Below are 17396 nucleotides of genomic sequence, written 5' to 3' on the forward strand. Positions count from 1 at the left end.
AATGCTGCACAGCAAATTAACCCCTTTTAGCGCGCGCGTCACATACGCACACAACCTTCACACGCCTCTATCTCGCTTGCTGCTTTGCTAAATAATAATCTTTTCGTGCATTTTTTTTAGCTCCTCTATGCCTACAGAACGCTTCACGCTCTATATATATAATTTTTTTTTTTTTTGACAAAATCTTTATTGCTTTTTTTTCGTCAAACCGTAACCAAAACTGGCCAAAGTGCGTTTTCAATAGATTTATTGTTTATGATCGGTTTGTAAGTCAGACGGCCACTAGCTTGAGCGTTCTATCCGAAATTGTGGTAATGAAAAAACAAATTTAGACACCACTTTTGAACCCTTCCTGGTTTACATTTTTCTTTTATTGACTAGTGTACAAAACTCTTTTTTACGACTTCCTAAAATATTGCTTTGTATCTGCACTTACTGACCTACAAATACAATTTGTAATTGTTTTCACTAAATATAAACTAAAATAAATGTCCTAACAAAGTTGGATGTTTGTTGCTGTGATGTGTCCTCGAAAGTGTGTGAGCAAAACAAAAACGATAAAAAATCATTTTGCGGAGATTTTTATGGTTCTAAAAAGGGGTTACAAAAAAAGAGTTGTTATACTAATGACGATGTGTTTTCAACTTCGTGGAATCACTGTGACAACTGCACGGTTTCGGAGTTAAGAAAATTGAGCCAAAGAGCAATTTGCTTTATTTGACGTATTTATGATTTTGGTGCGTAAAAAACAGAGCGTTTTTAACTATTTTTTTAACTCCTTCATATTGTGCGCTCTAGCAGTAGTGGTGCTCTTTTTTTAAATGAGTCAATGTCATAAAGCAGTTCTTAAGTTTTCAAGGTTATTTTGACCTTAAAGGACACGCTATTTTTTCCATATAAAAAAAATTGCTAAATTAAAGGAAAATAATATAGATTTTTTCGTAGAAAGTAACAGTCAAAAGCAAGTGAGCCAAAAATGTCTGGTAATTTAAGTTTAAATTTTTGATGTACAAGCATCTTTGTTCACGGTTTGGAGGAATCCTGAATGTAAGCGTAAGATATAAGTGTAAGCGTAGTCTTTGTTAGAGTTATGCTACATGTATTCCCCATGTACAATGTAAATCCAGACTTATTGGGCAATATTGGTATGTGTACTATACGGAAAATATACTAGAATATGTTTATGCACTCAAAAAAAAGCTGGTATCAGATCGATGCTAAATAATCATCATTGATATTTTCGAAATTGGCGATTTGATATTTTCGAACTTTATGGTTTGATACTAACAAGTATAAATTTGATATTTTGTATGTGTTATCAACTTGATACTCTCTCCTATTATTTCTGCCATTACATAGTATCTATTTGATAATTTTTTTGTATCCAATTGATACCTTTTTGGTATCAGTTTGAAATTATTTTTTTATTCAATTGATAGTTTTTCGCTCTGATATGGTACTTACTTTTTATAAAGCTGATACCACTTTTAGTATCATTTTGATACTTCCATAAGATCCACCATTTCCCAAAAAGAAAATTCTATTTTCAGTTTTAAATTTTTGTATTCTTAAAAACAAATTCCTTTTACATTGTGGTACATATGTATAGGGGGTCCTTTCGAATTCGGTTTTATTGTTTATTTGTAAAACAATTTCTTTAATTCCAACTTCATAGCATTGGTAGTGCTCATCATTATTTTTTGGAGTATCTGGTATGTATTTGGAAATATATATATATATATATAAATATATCATATTTTTCTAAAAATTTTTAAATTTCGTTACAAATTAAATTACTAATTGCTAAGGTTTTGAATAACTTGTATTCCGTGTCAAAGTTGGTAAAAGGATTAAAGCAAAAATCTAGGAATTTTTTTGATTTTATATGAAATTCTTCTGGAATGATTTTTAAAATTATAAACAAGACATCTTTTCTACAAAAATTATCTTTTGCGTAACATTTCATTAAAATATCTTGACAAGCTTGTCGGATGAGACTTGCAAACTTTGAGGATACTTCTTTACATATAGTGATATCATTATCATCTTCACTACTATTATTTGTGGTCTGGAAACAGATTACTGACTCATTACAGGAGTACATTTTTTTTTTTTAATTATTATTGGAATATTTATGTGTTACACTGGTGTCAATATTAGTTTTCAATAGCTTAGTATTGCTTACAATTTTAGTATTTTTGAATACTTTTAAATTCGTATGCCGTCTTCCTGTAGTATTTGTCCTTTACGTTGTGCTCAAAGTAAGCAGTAAGCTTTGGTAATGCTTCACACCATTTCGACGTTAATATGCATTGTTTTTCAGGGTAAAGTTCATTAAAATCTTCTTCAATCTGAAAAAATATGTGAGTTAGTATTGTGTTGATTCTAATTTTTAACAAAAATGAAATTATCAAAAACATTTACACTAGTTTACACGAAAAACAAGTCCTAAATTATTTCCTTAGACCTGAATTTAAATTGCTTAACAAGAACAAATAACAAATTTGTATTTATTTTCGTTTTTAAAAAATGACACATTAGCTCAAAATTCCCCAACTTTGCTCTTATTGTTGCAGCGTACATGCATATGAACTTAGTTTCACAACACAAGATATATACATACATACATATTTATGCACTTGTATATCACTTTTTTTTGCAACAAAACTTAATATTACTCACCTTTTCTGTTTTGTTGCAATTCCTGCAGGCAATTTTTAATTTTTTTTTTTTTTTAGCACCTACCGATCACGACAACAAACGACAAATAATTAACTCCGAACAATTATCGAGTCACGTACGAACAGCGAAGTTCGACTTTTCGAACAGTCAGTGATGCGCTTACAGTTTCAATCTGATACTATTGCTTATTAAAATAATTAGGTGAATATCAATTTGACATTGTTGAGGATAAAATCGAATTAATTAGTTATCAAAATAATAAGCTAAGTTGTAATCTAATATCTTTGAGGATCAATTTGATGATTTATGCTGCTATATTAATACTGATGATATTACACTGGTCTTAGTTTGACAATTTTGAGGTGTAAAATTAATATTTTTCCTCAGCAATTCAATAACCAATACTTTTCACTATCATTTCTATATGATTCATCTTTACATTGATACTAAAAAAGTGATACTGCTAAAAATGTAATTTTAACGCAACCGGTATTAAACTGTTAGTGATACTTTTTTTTTGAATGTGGGGCTGGAGATGGCCTGTAATAAGACAGAAGTTGTTTTGGTGAACTCAAAGCGAATGTGTTAGCCCTAACGATAAGAGTTTATCAAATAAATTCAAAGCCTGTCATGAAATATCTAGGAGTAAACATTGACTCAAAACCAACTTTTAAGGAGCACTTCAGGGCGGTGGGGCAGAAAGTTTCTAGAGTTAGTGGAGCCCTAACGCAAATATCGCCCAACATCGGTGGCTCAGGCAAAGCTACCCGCCAGCTATTATCTAACGTAACCAGATCGATAATATTATATGTAGCACCAGTATGGCGCGGATCTAAAATGGCCCACCAAAAAGATATACTAGCAGCCTACCATTGGAATAAGCATGAAGATGCTAAGAAAAGCGCAAGTACAATATGTAGTTAGGTGGCAAGAATGGTGGTAAAAATCGAGAAAAGGGTGCTGGACCTTCATGATAGTTCGGAATAAAGCGGAATGGTACGAGCGAAAATACGGCGAACTAAATTACCATCTCACACAGATATTGAGCGAGCACGGCGCGTTAATGGAATATCTACATAAGCGTGGGATAGAGGAGGATCCACTCTGTCCACACTGTTCCTCCGTATTGGAAAGCGCAGAACACGTATATGCTTCACTGCCCTCGTTTTCACGGCGAAAGACTCTGTGTACACAGAATTTTTGGAGAGGAGCCTTTCATTAGGAATTTAGTTCCCCGAATATGCAGACAAATAGATTGCTGGACTGCTGTGAGCAAGATGGCTAGTAGAGCAAGATTTTCGTTTGCCGAAAGAGGAATTTTCTTTTCAATTGCCTACCCAGTTGAATGTAGCATTTATTGGCAAGAGTGATTCTTAGCTGGATTTCAGAGCTGATGTTGTTTTTTTATTATCGGTTCTCACAAATATAAGAAGTCTTTTTCTATTTCGTCTAAATGACTGCTGGTAGTGGCGTGGTTGCCAAGGCACAAATGCGCTGGCTCTTTATTCGATGACAGTACGTACTTCGGTTTGTCGTCATTCATCATCAACCCATCTTTTCCGCTTGTTTTTCCAGTTTGGAATAAGCAGAACCCTCCGTGGTTGATTTCACATGATTGGCGCAGTTTGCAGGATCCACTTTCTTGTAGACTGTGCAAAGGGCACTTAGATTCCCATCTTTAGGCATGCACTTGTCCGACCAGATTTTGCAAAGCAGCTGATGCATGCGCCTTACCAATTATTCGCTTCTGAATAGCTCCGGCCTGTAATAAGACAGAAGTTGTTTTGGTGAACTCAAAGCGAATGTGTTAGCCCTAACGATAAGAGTTTATCAAATAAAATCAAAGCCTGTCATGAAATATCTAGGAGTAAACATTGACTCAAAACTAACTTTTAAAGAGCACTTCAGGGCGGTGGGGCAGAAAGTTTCTAGAGTTAGTGGAGCCCTAACGCAAATATCGCCCAACATCGGTGGCCCAGGCGAAGCTACCCGCCAGCTATTATCCAACTTAACCAGATCGATAATATTATATGTAGCACCAGTATGGCGCGGATCTAAAATGGCCCACCAAAAAGATATACTAGCAGCCTACCATTGGAATAAGCATGAAGATGCTAAGGAAAGCGCAAGTACACGAACAATATGTATTAGGTGGCAAGAATGGTGGTAAAAATCGAGAAAAGGGTGCTGGACCTTCATGATAGTTCGGAATAAAGCGGAATGGTACGAGCGAAAATACGGCGAACTAAATTACCATTTCACACAGATATTGAGCGAGCACGGCGCGTTTATGGAATATCTACATAAGCGTGGGATAGAGGAGGATCCACTCTGTCCACACTGTTCCTCCGTATTGGAAAGCGCAGAACACGTATATGCTTCACTGCCCTCGTTTTCACGGCGAAAGACTCTGTGTACACAGAATTTTTGGAGAGGAGCCTTTCATTAGGAATTTAGTTCCCCGAATATGCAGACAAATAGATTGCTGGACTGCTGTGAGCAAGATGGCTAGTAGAGCAAGATTTTCGTTTGCCGAAAGAGGAATTTTCTTTTCAATTGCCTACCCAGTTGAATGTAGCATTTATTGGCAAGAGTGATTCTTAGCTGGATTTCAGAGCTGATGTTGTTTTTTTATTATCGGTTCTCACAAATATAAGAAGTCTTTTTCTATTTCGTCTAAATGACTGCTGGTAGTGGCGTGGTTGCCAAGGCACAAATGCGCTGGCTCTTTATTCGATGACAGTACGTACTTCGGTTTGTCGTCATTCATCATCAACCCATCTTTTCCGCTTGTTTTTCCAGTTTGGAATAAGCAGAACCCTCCGTGGTTGATTTCACATGATTGGCGCAGTTTGCAGGATCCACTTTCTTGTAGACTGGGCAAAGGGCACTTAGATTCCCATCTTTAGGCATGCACTTGTCCGACCAGATTTTGCAAAGCAGCTGATGCATGCGCCTTACCAATTATTCGCTTCTGAATAGCTCCGCAGGCAATCCATCACTGCCCGCGGCCTTGTTGTTTTTTGATCTGATTAGTGCTATTTTGACTTCGTGAAAATCGGGTGGGGACATTATTTCCATCATCATCGATTGCGTTCGGTATCGCGTTCATCATCCCTGTGCGGTATTTCGATGTCTTCATTTAGAAGAGCAGAGAAGTGTTCCCTTCATAATCTAAGTACCTTCTGGACATCGGTTGCAAGGTCACCGTTTTCCTTCTTATAGGAGTTTGCCTCGGATTTAAAACCTACCATCTATCGCTGAATTTTTAAGTTATCCGGCCTGGTGGCTCGCACTTAATTAAATCAAATAAATCCGGAGAGGCTTCGGGAGGAATCAAGGAGGCGGCGATCGGCTGAACGCGACATACTTGGGTTTAGGAAGCAGAATGTGTGCAAGCTAGGTGTATTCACAAAGCGGGACGGTACTAAGGTGAGCGACAAAAAAACCATAATAACGAGAAAGAAATAACCTCGAAATCAACAAGTCGTAAAGCGGAGAAGTATGGTGGTGGTAATCCCACAATAGATACGAGGACGGATCAATTGGTTGATGAGACACCAGGGGCGTAGCGGTGGGGGGTTTTGGGGGTTTAAACCCCCTTTGCATAATGATCATTTGATTTTTTAGGTCGATACAATTCAAATATTTGATGTTTTTATGTCTATGTTAATAAATTAATTTATAATTGTGCTACGTATTTACTTTGTTGGTGATATTATATTTTTAATATGCAAGCATATGTATGTACGAAGTGAACACTTATATATTTTAATCATATTCTGTTTCATAATAATTCTGCAATTTATTAAATATACAAATGTACATGTTAACTTTTACTAAAATTTCATAAAGAAGTTTCCTTGTAAATTTGCCTAACGACCATCTACATACATATCAGAGTACAGCAAAAATCGAACACAACAACGTTCGATTACATTCGGCAATATGATCGTGTTCAATGATCCAACTTGCCTAAACGAACATAATCGGCATTGATTTAAACTCAACCAACTTATTGCATGCGTGACTATAAGCAATTCAGGCATTTGCTCGTTTGCCTCAACAGCGATTACATTCATCGGAATGAAAAGACAAATATTTTTAACATTTAAATAATGTTAAATTTACCGCATTTTTTTGAAGTACACATTTCCTATTTTGAAATATAATGCAAATTTGACATTATTTTCCATGTGGAAAACACATTATTGTAATGTAATAATTACATTTTTTTTCATGTCAAAAACACATTTCAAAAATGTAAAATTCAAATTATTTGATAAATGAAAAAATAATGTGTTTTTCACATTTTAAAATGTAAAAAACACATTAGTGTTTTTTTCGTGTAGATATGACTTTTTTAAATAAAATTTTTTTCTATTCGATCAGTTTCTTTCTTTTGAATTTTTTATACGTATACGTTAGATCTCATGCATAGGCTCAAAAATATGAATACTACATATTCCATACTTCGGTTTTTTTTTATCAATTTATCTATGATTAATATTACAGGAATGCGATTCTGTGGCTTTTCCTAATGTTCACATGTTGTTGAAAATCCTGTGTATACTTCCAGTAACAACGGCAACGAACGAGAGATCTTTTTCAACTCTTAGGCTGATTAAAAACTATTTGAGAAACACGATGAGTGAAAATCGATTGAATGGCTGTGCATCACTAAGCATCCACCGTGAACAAATTGTTACCGTTGATGAGGTTTTAGATGAAATGACAAAGAAAAGCCGACGCATGCGCTTGAGTTCTTAATGTAACCTTTTTCATATCATATTCTAAATACACGTACTTTAATGTTAAAGCTAAAGACAACATTTTTTTTAAATTTATTTAACTGAAAAAAACATTTTTTTTGAACCCCCCTAAGGCAATTTTTTGGCTACGCCCCTGTAAGACACGGAGAGGTAAAATCAAGACTCCGGTATTCTCGGTGAATCTAAAGTAAGGTAATACTGCAACTCAAGAATAATTCCAGGAGATATATAAAAGGACGTGAAGGGACAAATTGAAAAAAATGCTTTCATCCTTTGATACATTATGGTGGAATAATAGCGTAAAGTTAATGGGGTGAAACATTATCGCGACTTTGACTTATTGACTTGTTGTTGTTGTGGCGATTAAGACACTCCCCGAATATTTTGGGGAATGCTATCGATGTTGATTATCTACTGGCGGATATAGATCCAGTACGTTCCGGTAACATTAAGTTATTGGCCCGATCATGGCGGGAACAATTTAATTTGACCACATTGAATTTTCTAGGTCATCCCGCTTCCGTTCCTTAATTCGATAAGGAGCTTGGGGTGGCCAGAGCGTCAGCTGCTAAACAAAAAACATTCCCTACGGGTAGGTGCGGTTCACAATTGCGCTGGCATCCTCTTGGAAGTGTTGCGCTATCTAACCCCTTGAGTCATTTAAGTATTTTTTTTTGCCTCAAAGACATGCATAGATACCTGTCGCGGGCAAATTCTAAATCCCCCAACTCATCGTCCTTTTCGTTATCTTCTATCCGTTTCTGGCCGAGAAACCAGTACAGATGTATGGTCCGGCCTGAGCGAAGTCTCTCCAATACTTCTTTGCATTTCAAGACACTTCTTGATAAAGTGAGACACTGCAATGATCTGGCAGAGCGTACGATCTACTTATTTCTGAGTCGACACAGTATACAGCAGATATCGGTTTACACGTGTATAGTATGTTCTGCCATTTCCCCTTCCTATCCCCAGCCTTGTGCCTCTATTGTGACCGCAAAATCTCGTTCGTAATAGTCCATTACTGCAAAATAAACAAAGGGGATTGGTTTCGCTGACACGGAAGAGCTGGCAGGCAATACGTGCAATCCGAACATAGAAGAGCATTACCAGCTATGGCGGCGATAAACACTGAGTGGGCGCCAAATACTCTTCCCAAGTTTGAAATGTCAGACCCAGATGGTATATATTCAGCTATATATATTTCAAAAGTTAGGAATAACTCTTTTTCAGCGCTCTTTCGTTTCTTTTCCCCAAGAGCGGTATTAATTTTCTAGTTTTACTAGCCGCTAATTAAAAGTAAAAAAAATTGGACCACCTACATCACAAATAACCCGATCCACTGGTTTTGTTCGACTTTAATGTTCGGTTTTCCACAACAAAGATTTCATTTTCTATGGTTTCAACGGACTTTTTTTTTTTTTGATGTTACACACTAAAGTAATTAATGCAAAAGCGCACCAAAGCCGCACAAATGTAAGACAGGTTGTGTATTTGTACGAGTTTGACGTAAAAGGATAAATAAAATCAACAACAAACATCACACCCATGCGAAGTCGCCGAAAAAGCAAAACAAAGCCTACGTAAATAAATATTCAAAAAAAAAAAAAAAAAAGGATTGTTACTCGCGCGCCTTAACAAAAGACCGCTGCACTGACCATTTCCCGGAAAATCCTGCACCAGTCACCGAGCAAGCCGTTCACACATCGGAATGTTTTGTTGTTTTTTATTAGGCCGCGAAAAACCAACATTACCGCAAACGGCAGCACCATTAAAGGGGTTTACAAACACAAACACAAACACACACACACACATATATACTTGCACACTAATACGCACATATCAACATCAAATCTGAAAATTCCTTTACAAACATTTTGTTGATTATTGCATTGGCTTTGAAAGGGTTTCCATTTCGTTAAAGGCTAAATTTTGTTTGTTGTTGTTTGCGCAGCATTGGTGTTTTGGCTTCTACGAATCACTTGCCAATGTAAACATAACAAATCAACGTTAAAATGTCTCGAATTTGGGAAAATTTACTTATTTAGCGTTTAAATATTTATTTACTTAAAAGTCGGTTGTGAGTTTCGCATGAGGTTGCCTTGGACGACGTTCAGTACAGAGATGGAGATTTCCGTTGAATTCATTGATAAATACAAAATTGTGCAGCAAAGGGTTTTAGAATTTTATTTGGTTGTTCTTTTAATATTATTTAGATTTGACATTTTTTACAATTACAGCAGCGAACAGAAAAATAGCATTGGCAATGTTTTGTTGTTATTTTCGATACAAACAACTTCTATGAATTTTGTAACTAAAGCAATGGAAACCAATATAAAAAAATTTTTCCAAAAAATTCGACAGTACGAGAAAATTTTTCAAAAATGTCGAACTATTTATTTGGTTTTTTCTGTTTTTTTTTTTTTTGTTGATTTGAGTGTGCAGTTTTGTAGCGCAAAAATTTTAATCTAACAAAGTAGACCTACAACTGTCTCAAGATTCGCATTAATTTTTTAAAGTTTTTGTTTTCGAAGAGTGTTTCGGATTTTCAATCATTAAAACATATATATACAGCGCACGCTCGATAACTCGAACGCTCTAAAGCGTGAACACCCCAAAACGTGAACAGGCATTTTTGTGCATTGACTACTCTAAAACGTGAACAAACCCAAAAAGCCCTATAACATGAACAATAAACGTTACAATTATTTGAATGTAGTTTACATTGATCTCAAGTAATTCTGAAATTGAGGAATCCCCTAATTATAAAATAGGCATTTTATTCGTAATTGCATGTAAGGAGTAAAATATTTCAGTCTTATGTTTTCTGGTGAAAATGAGTTCTAAAAACCCGTGTGCTTGACATTAAAACAAAAGGCTGAAATTCTCGGCTTTTTAAAAAAAGGCTCATCTGTGACGATTTTAGCAAAGGAATATAATGTTGCTATATCAAAAATTTGTAACATTAAAGCGAAAAAGCAAGTGATTTTAAAATGCGTAAACAACACATATTGTGGACCTGGAAATAGAAAAACACTACGTTCTTCAGAGTTGCCCAAAATGAAGGGAGCTCTTTATCGTTGGTTTATCCGAATGTGAGATAAAAACTTGCCAGTAAGTGCTCTAGAGCAACGAATCACGTTTTTATGCTGTTAAAACGCCACTGGATCCCACAAGCTTAAGCTTTTGGTAATTGGAAAGGCGAAGAATCTACGCTGCTTTAAAAACTTTCAGTGTCCCACCGACTATAAGAGCTCGAAATCCGCCTGGATGACGTCGGCTATTTTCAAGCAATGGTTACATGAGTCATTTGTTTCACAGGTGAATATTCTTTTTCAGTTTTGTCCGAATTTTAAGGTTAACTGGTTGTTTTTTAAGGTTGCATCGTTTTTAAAGGAGAAAGCCTTGCCAATTAAAACTCTCCTCCTAATCGACAACGCTCGTTCTCACCCAAATGAAGCTGAACTGACAACAGAGAATGGGCAAATTTCGGCAATGTTTATGCCACCAAGCGTTACTCCCCTCATTCAACCGATGGATCAGAATCAAATAAAAATCACTAAGTTGCATTACAGAAACAGCCTGCTAGCTTCAATAGCAGCGACAAAGTCTGATTTGCTCGAGTCGTTGAAAAAAATTAACTTAAAAACAGCTATAAATATTTTGGATGCGGCTTGGTTTCGTGTTGGTGAAGCAACATTAGCTAAGTGCTGAATGGAACGAAGATATCGAGGAGGGCAATGCAGATGACGATCATCAACAAGAGGACGAATCCGATGATGACAGCATATCAGAGCAACTGGAGAAAATTAAGCCGACCGAAGCAGTTGAAATTTTCAGCAAAGCGTTAATATGGGCTGGTCATGAAGACGTCGATCAAAATGATATGTGTGTGCTAAGACGGTTAAGGGAGAAAGCTGTGCTTCAAGTTTTAGAAAAACAGAAGTTACAAAAAAAGATGACTGATTTTTTTAAATAAAACCATCGTATGACTTAATTTTCAATTAATATGTAATGAAAACAAAAATAAAATGTGAATTTAAATGTGAAAAAATATATTTACTTAGTCTTTTTGGGCATTCCAAAATGTGAACACTTTTGTTAACGTGAACTGCCTTGGTTTGAATTAGTTCACGTTATCGAGTGTGCGCTGTATATACATATATCACACTTTGTATGAAGGAAAATCCAAAAAAACACTTGGTAAACAAATTTTCGAAAATTAATGCGAATTTTGATAGACCTGAAACTTATACTTTGTTAGATTAAAATTGATTGGACTACAAAACTGCATACTCAAAACAAAAAAATTTCAATCTCGTATTTTCGAAAGTTTTTTATATTTGTTTACATAGTTTTCTGCATACTCGAAAAAAAAATTGAGACAACTCCAAATAAAATGCTCGTAATTTTCGTAAAACGTTCTCGAATTTGCGAACTCTTCCAAAAACGTTTTTCGTAATCGCTTGCATAATTTCAGTTACAAATTTTAAAGAAGTTTTTTCTTTAAGTATCGCAAATAAGAAGAGGACGAGTTGCATTGACAAAATTTTATATAATCTGCTATTTTTCTGTTCGCTACTGTATGCACACGAGCAAAGTCAAACTAAATATTTTTGACCAAAGGCTATTTTTGACTATACCCCTGGCTTCAGCAGATGCATACTTGCATTTTGACTTACAATCTTTTTGTGTATGTTATACTAACATAGAAGCTCGGCCTAAAATCTCCTCGGAAGTTATCGCGTCCTACATTTATTTTTTTATTTATTTATACTAACATACTATTTTAAAAGAATTTCAAATAATTCTCATTGCTATTTTCTCCCAAAAAAATTTATCCCATATTCTTTTCCCGGAAAAAGGTATCTTATAATGATTTGGTCGAAGAACTCAACTAAAAAAATTCAAGCCAGTAGCAGATAAATAAGTTTTCAAAAAAGTTCCTTGTCCAATTCTTGAGAAAAAACGATGTCTTACCCTTACCTTGATTAACCTACATAATTTCAAGAAGTTTTGCGCTCACTGTTCTCTTTTTCTCGCCCTTCTTCAACTCGCTCTACTAAAACCTCTTCCCTTCTTTTTTCGCTCCACTTCTTCTCTTTATAATTCTCCCTCACAATATAAGAAGAAATGTCCTAATACCCTTTCTCGTACGCTTTTGTTCTTCTACCTCTCCTCCCCATCTACATATGCCTTTGAAAATTATCCCAAACAAACTTTCAGCCTCACCCCCAACTTTACCTTTAGCCTCACAATCAGCGTCCCCTTTCCCCTCTCCGTTCAGAATCGAAAATACCATTTCCCTGGATAACTTTGCGCATCAAAAGTATAGTGTTTGTTCAGCGTTTGACTAGCAAACTCGAGATCCTGCTGGAAAAGAGAAGAATACAGATTACTACTACCCGCCTTAAGCCGGAGTCATTGGTGCCGTATGTCGTATCGCTGTATCCGTATCCCTAACGTAATCAGCTGTTTATCGTTACGATGGTAAACCAAAACCCAATTGGTTGGCTACGATACGGTTACGACCTTAGCGGCACCAATAATCGATTGCATTGATTCTCATAAGGTTGGTCGAATCAGCTGTTAAAAGGTTACCGATACGGTTACCGATAAAGCACCAATGTCTCCAGCTTTAAACATTTCCATTCAAAAGATCCCCGTGATCTATTTCCCGGAATATAATTTAACCCCGTAAACCAAATGATACTATTCTTAGCATAATCAAAAATGTATGAGACACTCCAATACCTGTAGAAGCTAAATTCTCCAACCATAGTAGCAATGGATAACATCCCCTTTCCTCTTCATTGTGGCAACGATATTTCGGAAGACCATTTAGTAATCGGTCAGCTTGATTTTCAGTTCAAATCAAGCACTTCCTTAAACGGCCCACCTGCAATGAAAGAAAGGAAAGGCAAGAAAAGAAAACAAGTAAGGAAGGCTAAGTTCGGGTGTAACCGTACATTACGTACTCAGCTGAGAGCTTTGGAGACAAAATAAGGGAAAATCACCATGTAGGAAAATGAACCAAGGGTAACCCTGGAATTTGTATGGCATAGGTCTCAAATGGAAGGTATTAAAGAGTATTTTAGGAGGGAGTAGGCCTTAGTTCTATAGGTGGACGCCTTTTGGAGATATCGCCATAAAGACGGACCAGGGGTGACTCTATAATGTGTTTGTATGACATGGGTATCAAATTACAGGTATTAATTAGGGTGTTAAAAGGGAGTGACCCTCAGTTGTATATGTGAAGGCTTTTTGGAGATATCGACCAAATTGCGGACCAGGGTGACCCAGACCATCATCTGCCTAATTTATTTATATATGTTATGCCACGAACAGTATTCCTGCCATGATTCCAAGGGCTTTTGATTTCGCCGAGCAGAACTTTTTTATTTTCTTTTACTTAATATGGTAGGTATCACACCAATTTTACAAAGTTTTTTCTGAAGTTATATTTTACGTCAAAAAAACAAACCAATCACCATGTTTCATCCCTTTTTTCGTATTTGGTATAGAATTATGGCATTTTTTTCATTTATCGAAATTTTCGATATCGAAAAAGTGGGCGTGGTCATAGTCGGATTTCGTTCATTTTTTATACCAAGATAAAGTGAGTTCAAGTAAGCACGTGAACTAAGTTCTTTAAAGATATGTCGATTTTTGCTCAAGTTATTGTGCTACCGGCCATGCGGAAGGACAGACGGACGACTGTGTATCAAAACTGGGCGTGGCATCAACCGATTCCGCCCATTTTCACAGAAAACAGTTAACGTCATAAAATCTATGCTCTACCAAATTTCAAAAGGATTGGTTAATTTTTGTTCGACTTATGGCGTTAAAAGTATCCTAGACAAATTAAATTAAAAAGGGCGGAGCCACGCCCATTTTGAAATTTTCTTTTATTTTTGTATTTTGTTGCACCACATCATTACTGGGGTTGAATGTTGACATAAGTTACTTATATACTGTAAAGATATTACATTTTTTGTTTAAATTTGAATTTTAAATTTAATTTTTTTAAAGTGGGCGTGTTCGTCAACCGATTTTGCAAATTTTTATTTAGCACACATACAGTAATAGGAGTAACGTTCCTGCCAAATTTCATCATGATATCTTCAACGACTGCCAAACTACAGCTTGCAAAACTTATAAATTACCTTCTTTTAAAAGTGGGTGGTGCCAAGCCCATTGTCCAAAATTTTAAAAATTTTCTATTCTGCGTCATAAGGTCAACCACCTACCAAGTTACATCGCTTTATCCATCTTTGGTAATGAATTATCGCACTTTTTCGGTTTTTCGAAATTTTCTATATCGAAAAAGTTGGCGTGGTTATAGTCCGATTTTGTTCATTTTAAACGGCGATCTGAGACGGGTATCCAGGAACTTGCGTACCAAATTTCATTAAGATGCCTCAAAATTTACTCAAGTTATCGTGTTTACGGTCGGACGGACGGGCGGAAAAGGAAAAAGGAAAGGAATCGAATTCGAACGCGAACTGGAACCGAAGCCGAAAGGAAAGAAAAGAAAAGAAAAGAAAAGGAAAGGAAGGAAAAGAAAGGAATGGAACGGAAAGGAAAAGAAAGGAAAGGAAGGGAAAGGAAAGGAAAAGAAAGGAATCGAATTCGAACCGAAACTGAAGCACAACAGAACCCAAAACCGAAACTGGGTCCTGAACCGAACCTGAAACCGGTGCGTTATCGATTTGTTATCGGCGAGTCACATGTTTGTCTGGCAAAGTTGCCTATGTTGAGGTTTAACTTCAACTCCTGGGTGAGCTCTAGTTTACTTAAACACATCAGTTGTCTTAGGATGTTTAAAATTCACGAATACTTGATACTCACGTCTTTTTTTATTTAAATTAAACAGGACATTTCTATCTAAAATTAGTAAAGGAAAATATTAAAACAAATTATTCATATGACATTTATCATAATCAGAAAGTTCGTTAAATTACCTTTTTAGTATCGTCCTTTAAAAGAAACTCCTATAAAAAGATAAACATTTTTATTGCCTGTTTAACATTTGTTTTATCGCTTCAGCACTTTTTCCGTTCTAATCATTACTTAATTACTTATCAATCAATATGAAGGCATAAACATTAATTGTCCCAAATGGATATTATTTATTATATCTACGACTTATTCTTACACATATGCCAGTGACATGCAACCACTTTAATATATATTTACATGTATACTAAAATAATAATAATAATACCCGCCAACACTGGCATTGACATTTAAATTGTTTTTGTGCAGGCGTTGTGAGCGAATGACATTTGCATGAAAAACGGCAACTTCCGGTTCAAAATGTTATTGTGGACACCGTTGCGCATGCGCATTGAACTTACACAATTATCCATCATTAAAACTGTTCCCTAACACACATTTTCCAAAACAAACATACATATTTAGGAACGAGTGATAAATAAAGGAAGTCTTCATTTAAGTCACTAGGTGGAGCGAACCGTTTAAATACTTTTTGAGCTGAGAGAAAATTGAATTGAGGCATTGACCGCCGTTAGGGTTGATAGCGCGGTTGATACGTTGACCAGCCGGTTGGCAGTTGGTGTTGGCCGATTTTATGGTTGTTTGATTGGCATATCAGTAGCCATGGTTATGTTTGATTATGCTAGACTATCTAGCAATAAACAACTGTTGTCGACTGTTTTACGTTAATTGATGTTTTTAGGGTGTTTGGATAAGTGTTACTATTTGATATGTTAGCACTTGTCGTTCGTATTTTCTCGGACTGTTTGGGCTGAGAACCAAAACGTTATGTGTGTTTCAAAAAATATTGTTCTAAGGTCATTTTTTGGTTTCCGGTATATTTCGAGATCGGTTTTGGAAGTGCTTTTTTTATTAAATAACACCATTATATGTATATCAAGTTAGGTTGAACTGGCCGGTCAATAAAAAGCTCACATAGACTGAATGTGTCCATAATGTTAGAATTTATTTAACGACTAAATGGAAGAATCCCAATAAGGCATCATTATTTATGTTACAGAATAACTCCGCCCTCTTGGTAAATACTAGAAGTTTTCTAGGACTTAGCTTAATTGCTGCCTCTAGATCTGGCAACTCTGCCACCCCTAATAACTGGAGCCTTGACCTGGCGAGCGCGGGACACGAACACAGAACGTGCTCAAACGTTTCTCCCTGCAGCTCCCGCTTCCTACACCTGCTGTTACTGACGAGGCACCTAACTTAGAAGCATGTGACGTCAAAAGGCAGTTTTAACATAGTATGCCCATCGTGAGCCTTAAGTTTTCTCTCTTTGCCATACTCTTGTGTTTAGCCTGATATTTTAAATGAAATAAATAAATAATTAACCTCATTGCATGCAGTTCGCGTGTTCCCCCTATTGGGCATCCGGCTCCTTTATGAGCACGTCGTGTCAGCCCCCTTATGGGCACAGAGCTCATTTCTGAGCACCTTGTAAGCTCCCTTCTGAGCTCCTTACGAAGGCCCCCCACTGGGCACACTTATATAAATTCTTAAATAACATTGTTACTTTCTGTTTATTACAACCCAAATCGTAATGCGTATATTTATAAAATTTCCTTTAATTCTTGGCTTGTAAGTTTATGTACGTTCTTTTCTTGTAATTGAATCTATTAATCTTAGCAGTCGACTATAATTTTAAATAAAATAAAAAAATAAAGATATAAGCCACTTTTTGGGTCTAATATCGCAGGCTTTGCACATGATCTTAGAAATGTTGCGGCCCACAGTGGTCGGTTCCATTGGGCAAAAATAAAAAAATCAAAGTGAAAAGTTTGTCACGAAATGTGCCGTTGGTATCTCTTATTAGAACAGGCTTTAAAAATGTATATTTGTTTTTGTTGGATTCGAACCTTACTCTTTAAGAATAGCTTCAAAAGTGAGGTTATGGTATTAGTTGGCTTTTGCAGTGTGAGCAAGTTAAAAATA

At 36.0% G+C, this 17396-nt stretch overlaps 1 pseudogene; it reads left to right on the plus strand.

The window, feature by feature from the left end:
* The first annotated feature begins 3519 nt into the window (after window positions 1-3519).
* Window positions 3520-11165, plus strand: LOC137248812 (jerky protein homolog-like; annotated as a pseudogene).
* Window positions 11166-17396: the final 6231 nt, after the last annotated feature.

This window comes from Eurosta solidaginis, chromosome 4 (genome assembly GCF_040869045.1).
Source record: "Eurosta solidaginis isolate ZX-2024a chromosome 4, ASM4086904v1, whole genome shotgun sequence".
Lineage (NCBI taxonomy): Eukaryota > Metazoa > Arthropoda > Insecta > Diptera > Tephritidae > Eurosta > Eurosta solidaginis.